Source organism: Ambystoma mexicanum, chromosome 13 (genome assembly GCF_040938575.1).
Source record: "Ambystoma mexicanum isolate Mex_15411 chromosome 13, UKY_AmexF1_1, whole genome shotgun sequence".
In the NCBI taxonomy this organism is placed as follows: Eukaryota; Metazoa; Chordata; class Amphibia; order Caudata; family Ambystomatidae; genus Ambystoma; species Ambystoma mexicanum.
This window is the reverse complement of record NC_090938.1, coordinates 672054496-672060495: the sequence shown is the minus strand read 5'-3', so window position 1 is coordinate 672060495 and position 6000 is coordinate 672054496. Positions and strand designations below refer to the sequence as shown.

Here is a 6000-nt window from a genome sequence, read left to right as displayed (position 1 = left end):
ACTTCAATACTGCTAAATGTGCCTAGCAAATCCAAATACTGTTATTTCTGCAGTTGACAGAAGGAATATGTGAAGATGGAAAAGGCACATTGTTGGTTGATTGACAAAACGTTGAAACAGGGGGGTGGCCTTCCCTCTGGAATTCAAATCTATGCAATGATTTAGTGCAGATATACTCAAACCCTTGTAAAAAACGGCCAATGGGGCACTAGAACATTTGTCCCAATGGTAAGCAGCCTGGAAATACACGTAATCATTTTGTTGTATTATCACAGATTTTTATTATTTCGCTGTTGTTTTGCTCATTTAAAGCATAGTGTCATTCAAACAATTGTGCCCATAATATAACACTGTAACATAAGGGTTCTTGAGCATTGAAATGAACATAAAACTGTGGTACATTTACAGCAGAAAGCCCAAGAAAAGGGAACAGGGCCACAGCCTACTGTGGCCTCCAATCTAAAGGCAAACCAATCAGCAAGTGTAATGGGGCTTGCAACACATCAATAAGTTAACATTTGTTAAATGATAAGTGATGATAGAAACATATAGGGCCTCATTACGTCCCAGGCGTTAACCATGGCGCTATTAGCGCCATGGTTGACGCCGGATTCCGCCATAGTGAATGGCGGAATTACCTCCCCATTCCAAGGTTTGCGGGGCGGTAATTCCCCATTCACCATTGGCCCTTCCCCATTCCCATTCTTGCCCCCATAGGCCTCAATGGGAATGGGGAAGGCAGTAATTACGGCACTGCAAATTGCGGTACCGTAATTACCTCCAAGGTCCCTTTGTGGGTCCCTTCCTTAATGGCTGATAAAACCAACCGTTATGGTAGGGACCCGCAAAGGGACCTCGTAATTGGGCGGTAAGGGATTACTGGCACCAGTGCCCTTACCGGTACCGGTAATCCCTTACCGCCCAGGTCGTAATGAGGCCCATAAACTGATGCACTGATTCCAAAGTCTGAGTAAGTACTCTAATAAGGCGACCTCGGACGAGGTTCACCTATGCCCAGCAGAAGTATGACCTCATGATAGGTGGACGTCTAGGTCTTAGGTTAGAAATTTAAGTGCAGACTTGATCATCACCCAGAATTGTGGGCATGCTGGCTGCGGACGTTTCGCTCAGAGGTGGGGGGAGCCTTCGTCTAGGGCCATAAAAGTCAGGTCTCTCTGTGTGAGGGACAAACAAAAGAATGACCATGTATTAAAAAGGCGTGAAAGTGATAAAAGAGGAAGGGTAAAAAGTAATTATATACAATACGCATAACAACCTGTCGTTCCAGTGGCCAAAGGGACTCACCTAGCTGGGAGCTCCACACTGGCTGGCTCTGAAAAAGTGGAGGCGCAGCAGGTAATAAGGTAGATGTGTTCCAAATAAGGACTGCAGGCAATGTCAAGGCAGACGCCTGGTGCAGGAGGAGGGCCCTTGGAGGGCGATATCCTGGGGTCACCGCAAAATAGGTAACACAATCATGAAGGCAGGATAAGGCTCCCTGTGTGGAAAATGGGATAGAGTAAGTGTTGTGCCCAATATGGGGGAAATATTAAGGTTAGTGACAGAGCATATGGGAACAAACCACAAGCACTACCTTGTGAGATGAGATGGATGTAGGGAAGGCAGTCGTCCTAAGATACAATACAACAGATGTCCACAACCTTGTGAATCTCTCCCGTCCCCTGCACACCCAATGTTTATTGTAAATACAACCAAAAAGTAATATGTTTTTTGTAGGTTCAAACCTTATTATAAACGTAAATTTCAAAAGAATAGTATCAAACAATCTTGTGATGTATTTCATCAATCAATTTATAGTAAAAAGAACATTCTTTTCCAATCTTCATTATTATTCAAACAAAGTGCATTTCGAAATTGGTATTAGCTTTTAGCTTATGTTTTGTTTCAACATGGTATGGATAAACAAATTCAAATCATTAATATCAGATAGTTTTACATTCCTTTCAATAATACTTCTTATTGAACATCCAATATTAGATTATGTGTCTCTACGCGTTTTGGGGTATTCTATCCCCTTCTTCAGGAGTTGTCTATCCTTTTTCATGTGCAGTTATCACATCTACAACAAATAAGTAAATAGAGTATTGTCACTCATCTGTTACATTTACATTTTCTTGTTTTATATCTGTCATTCATTTTCATCTCATAATTACCTGTGTTCTTTCTTATAGCAACCGTTTCTGTTATGCTAGTGAAATCGGCCTGTAAGGTTAAAAGAATAAATATAAGGATGAACCTACTATTATTTACACTTCCAGAAAGGTTCTTGTGATAAAGACCCATATGTGGATAATATGAGTCATGGTATAATACCAATGGTTCAAGAGTTACCTGTTTGCTGTCCTCAGCTGATGCACCAATGGGTGTTCAGTTGCCTCTCTCCTACGTCAGTATTCTTCAATCAATGTTCTAAAGAGAAGATTTTTGTTCAGGAGATCAACCGGTACCATAATCCAATGATATATGTCCTTGTTCCAGTAAGGGGTATTCAAATTGTCCTCCTAGTCGAGTGGGTTAACTTTACACCCGATGGTGAATCTGTAGAGAATTATTATGGAATTACTTCTCCATTGAGTTTAGAACTCATGCTCCAGTCTATTAAGTCCTCAATGGTTATGTACATATGGTTCTGAATTCCCCATGGTTTTAGGGCGTTTTAGTGCTTACCTCAGTTTGTTCTCCTAATCTTGCTAAGCTGCCGCGTCCTAATCCTGGGTTGGAGATTTCATGAGGTGGAGCAGGCAAAGTAGAGGTCTGGAGCAGTGTAAGAGCGACCTATGGGAACAGGGAAGGGCAGGTCAGTCTGATCAGAAACAACAACCCCTGTGTGGGCGAACGGGCGGGCTGAGAGGCATGTGAGTTACCTTGGGAATTCGGGCGCTGTGTGCGGAGGCAATGGTCCTCTGTGGGAGCCTGTGCTAGCTCTGCCGTAAGGAGAAAGGAGAGCAGTATAAATTGAAAGAATGAACATGCGCCTAGGAGTAGTGTCTGTATGCATGGCGCATGCGCGTATCTACTGAATCTGGCCAATATGGAGCTGAACGGGGAAAGGACAGTGCAAGGGGCGCATTCGTCCGGAGAATGACGTGTGAACATTGAGGTGGAACTCGAAATGAAGGCAACCAATCTACTCATGTTGTTTGGGCATGTGAGTGAAACCGCATATGTGAATGTATCAATCCGTGCTCTTAGTAATATAAACTGTTGTTACAACATGTGCATATATACGGAACAACAGTCCCATATAGTAGTGACAGAAAAGCAGGTAAACAGTTTAACTGCAAGACATGGATACTACTGTCCGTCAAAAACTGTAATAGCAACAAATATTAGTGAGCCCGGACCAAATCTCATACAATTGTGGCAGTAAAACAGATGAGTGGACCGACTCCTATATGTTGGTTAAATAGCATGACATCAGGCTCCCACACGATAAGTGGTCAGTATAAATGTACACCAAAAACGGTTTCTGGGCCAGGTGGGTTTAGACAGTACAACCAAATCAGTTAATTCATTTCTAGGTTTATGAGTTCTGCTAACACATCAAAGACGTGTAGGGCACAGAACAGACCCTATCCAGTTAGAGGCTGTGCTCACTAGAAGCAGGTGCCCAGTGCATGAATCTCAGGGCTAACCCGGAGACAAGAAGGGCACAAAGCGTAGCCACTAGAGGTGTGTCGAGGGGAGGCAATGGGGGGGCCCAGGGTCACAGGTGGCATAAATGGACGTTATGTGATGCGCAGTGACTAATGCTGCGGAATAAATCTGAGTATCTAATTGGAATAGTGGGCCAGGAGAAAATCAGGAGGTCAACAGGGAGGTAGATGGAGGTGAGGCGCACCTGCTGGTATAGTGCCCACAGGGGGCATACCTGAGGGTCAAAGCGAGCCCTGAAATTTCCATAAAGAAGCGGACTGGATGAAAGAGTGATTGGGCCATTATGTGTAGAAGTGTCCTGGTTGTGCTTCATTGAGACCTTTGGTAGTGGATTTGAGTTTAAACATCCACCATGCTTCTTTAAAGTTCAACGCATTCACAATGTTAAATTTGTCTTGCACTTTATCAACCACCCACCAGGAGAAGGAGTCGGGCCCATGTTGGAACTCAATAAAGTGATTGACCAGGGGAGCAGCGTGGTTTTTACAGTGTATTCTTGATCTGTGTTCTCCTATACGCTTATGAATGGGTCTGGAGGTTTGGCCTACATAACGTAGGCCACAGGAGCATTGGATCACGTAAATCACATTGGCCGATTTGCAATTCGAAAAGTGCTTTAACTGCCAATCTTTGCCATCAATGGAGAAAGAGTTGATTTTGCGTGTCTGTCTGCAAGCAGTGCATGAGCCGCATGGATGGTGACCGCGGATCTCCCTACTTCCATAGAGTGGAGCGTGTGGTGTTTTTACTGGTTCTAGCGTGGGTCAACAGGTCTTTCAGATTTTTGGACCTCTTGAGTGCCATTCTCGGTCTTGGTTCAGAGGGAAAACTCAATTGGACTAATGGCCAGAACTTCCTGAAGAGTGCCTTAAGTTTGGAAGTACTTGAGCCGAATGTGGAAACAGAAGCCATGATGTTATCTGCCGTGTTATCGTGTTGTTTAGGTACCAGAAGTGTTTCCCTTGGTGTGAAGCGGGTTCTTCTCTGGGTATTTTGAATACGTTTTTTTAGATAGCCCCTAGAAGTCAATTTGAGCTGCAGGGTACTGGAATGTTTTTGGAATTCTTCGAACTGAGAGCAGTTGCGACGTATTCTGAGAAACTGTCCATAGGAGAGATTATCCCGTAAACGTTTTGGATGGCGACTGCTACAGTGTAACACCGTATTCCTGTCTGTTGCTTTTTTGTAAATGGAGCATTCCAATTTGTTGTCCTTAGGTCTAATAGTCAGGTCCAGGAAATTGATGTTCTGATTGCTTTTGCTAATGGTAAATTGGATCTCCTGTGTACATGTATTGCGCCATCCAAAGAACCGGTCGAGTGTACTACTGTCTCCTTTCCAAATGAAAATAATGTTGTCTATGTATCTGAACCACAGTGTCACATAGTCCAGAAATGGATTGGAAATATTCAGTACATGTGCAAATTCATACTCAGCCATAAAAATGATGGCTATGCTGGGTGCTAATACATCCCCCATGGCTGTGCCACATGTTTGCAAATAGAAAGTATCATTAAATACAAAAAAAATATTAGTGAGTGGTAATTCAAGCAACTCAACTATGAAGTTGATTGGAACCCATTGTTGTGTCATGTGCAGGGCAAGGTGGCTTCTTATGCACTCCACTGCACTATGTTGAGGGATGCTGGTATACAAGCTATTGATGTCCAGTGTAACCATAAGATCTTTCGATTGGTTAAATGGCTGGTTTTCAAATTTGGAAATCATGTCCATAGTGTCTCTGAGGTAAGTAGGCGTGCGTTGACTCAGTGGTTTGATGAAATGATCTATACATTTCCCATGGGTCTCCCTGGGGGTAGTGTGCTGTTCTTGTATATTTTAGGGAGTGCATAAAGTGCAGGTGTCCTTTCTTCTGAAGAGTTCAGAAATGCTTCCTCCTTATCAGTAATCCACTCCTGTTCTAAAGCATATCTGGTGACTTCCTGGATCTTGATTTTAATATCCGGTGTGGGATCTTTTTTCAGTTTTGTATAGTTACCCTCTTCATTAAGGAGGGCCATCACCATTTCATAGTATTGTGTAGAGTTTTGTACCACAATCCCTCCGCCTTTATCGGCTGCTTTGATCACTAAAGATTTGTTGTCACCAAGGGTTTTCAGGGCTTTCCTTTCTCCTCATGTCAAATTCTGTCTGAGCTGTTCAGGCGTCGACTGAAGTTTAAGGAGCTCTTGCCGGATAGCTTTTTCAAAAGATAAGATGGAAGATGGTGTTCCAGTATCCCTTGGGTTGAAGTCAGATTTAGGTCTGAGACCTATGTCTTCTGGTGGTGGCAAGAGGTCTTTTTTCAAAAAAGAAGGCCTT

The 6000-nt window shown here is 43.2% G+C and overlaps 1 long non-coding RNA gene across 1 annotated transcript in view; it reads right to left on the bottom strand.

Moving 5' to 3' along the window:
* Positions 1-941: 941 nt before the first annotated feature.
* Positions 942-6000, bottom strand: part of LOC138521680 (uncharacterized) — a 46220-nt gene continuing 41161 nt past the window's right edge. The window contains exons 2-3 of the long non-coding RNA XR_011283094.1: positions 1306-1498; positions 942-1175 (exon numbers count right to left, since the gene is read on the bottom strand). This is a non-coding gene — a long non-coding RNA (uncharacterized lncRNA). The remainder of the gene's footprint in view (positions 1176-1305; positions 1499-6000) is intronic.